This window comes from Gossypium arboreum, chromosome 12, assembly GCF_025698485.1.
Source record: "Gossypium arboreum isolate Shixiya-1 chromosome 12, ASM2569848v2, whole genome shotgun sequence".
NCBI classification, from domain to species: Eukaryota; Viridiplantae; Streptophyta; class Magnoliopsida; order Malvales; family Malvaceae; genus Gossypium; species Gossypium arboreum.
The window spans coordinates 17188390-17190088 of NC_069081.1; the positions used below are offsets into that span (position 1 = coordinate 17188390).

General features: G+C 36.0%; 1 non-coding gene across 1 annotated transcript; it reads right to left on the reverse strand.

Annotated features, from left to right (window-relative positions):
• Window positions 1–256: 256 nt before the first annotated feature.
• On the reverse strand, window positions 257–363 carry LOC128285871 (small nucleolar RNA R71). The gene has a single exon (XR_008276418.1). It is a non-coding gene; the product is annotated as a small nucleolar RNA R71 (small nucleolar RNA).
• Between the last annotated feature and the right edge of the window lie 1336 nt (window positions 364–1699).

Consider the following 1699-nt stretch of genomic DNA (forward strand, 5'->3'; position numbering starts at 1 on the left):
GCTCCAAATGGTGGGCTAGTTCAATGGTATGCCTATGAAATATCCACACTTACACCTTCGATTATTCATGGAAGTAAGTGATTCATTCAAGATAGATGGTGTGATTGAAGATGCACTGAGGTTAAAACTATTTCCATTCTCATTACGAGATTGAGCATGAGCATGGCTGAATTTATTGCCACCAAGTTCAATATCTACTTGGCAAGAATTAGCAGAAAGGTTTTCGGTAAAATATTTTCCACCAAGTAAGAATGCAAAGTTGCGTAATGAGATAACAACTTTCCAAAAATTAGATGACGAATCTTTAAACGAGGTGTAGGAAAGATTCAAGGAATTACTTCGTTAGTGTCCTCATATGGGATTCCTTATTGTATCCAGTTGGAGACATTTTATAATGGACTCAATACACGTAAAAGATTAATGGTAGATGCTTTTGTGAATGGTGAAATTTTGTCTAAGTCTTATAATGAGGCTTACGAGATCATCAAGAGATTCGCAAGCAAAAATTACCAATGTCCAACAGAGCGAGTAGTTTCAGGAAGACGTGTAGCTGAAGTGCATGAAATGGATACACTGACCTCACTTGCTGCTAACGTATCTTCTATTTCCTCAATGTTAAAACAATTTACCACTAATGGTTTGAATAATTTTTCAAATCAGTCACTAAGTTAGTATGAAGTAGTTTCTTGTGTATATTGTAAGGATGGTCATTCTTTTGAGAATTTCCCTTCAAATCCCGAATCAGTTTGTTACGTAAAGAACCAATATCAAAATAGAAGTAGAGAAGGACCGTAGTCCAACTTCTACAATCCTTCGTGGCTGAACCATCCGAACTTTTCTTGAAGTAACCAAAGAAATGCACCGAACAACAATCAAATGCAACATAGACCCAACCAAACCCAAGCGTTTAACCAATAAGCCCCAAAACCATCCTAAGATAAATCAGTAAACAATTTGAAGGACTTGTTGAAAGCGTACATGGCGAAAAATGATTCCTTGATCCAAAGTCAAGCAGCAACGATCCAAAGCCAAGCATCAACACTAAAGAATCTAAAGAACCAGATGGGTCAATTAGCTACTCAACTTTGTAGTAGACCACAAGGAGCCTTGCTGAACAACACAAAAAATCTAAGAAATTTGGGTAAGGAATATTGCAAAGTGGTGGAATTACGGAGTGGTAAGATTTTGGAACCTAAAAAGGTTGTGGTTGAAGATGAGCCTACTAAAAAAGAGAAAAGTCAACCAATAGTTGAAGTTCCTACAACAAAAAAATTAGAGGCTGAAAAATCTGATAAGGTAAACCCTAAACTAATGAATTTTGAAAAACTAACACCTTTTTCAGATTTACCTTCCCAGAAAAGTTTTCTATATCAAATTAGAGTTCCACATCCTTAAATACTTTAGCAAAACAAGCTGAAACAAGAGGTTCAATTCAAGAAGTTCTTGGATGTTTTAAAGTAAGTACACATCAACATCCCATTGGTGGAGGCTTTAGAACAAAAACCCAATTACATGAAGTTTTTGAAGGTTATCTTGTCCAAGAAGAAACAACTTAGTGAGTATGAAACTGTCACTTTGATGAAGGAGTGTAGTGCGATCTTATAGAACAAGCTACCTCCGGAAATGAAGGATCATGAAAGCTTTATGATACCTTGCAACATTGGTGAATCATATTATGGTAAATATTTGTGTGACTTAG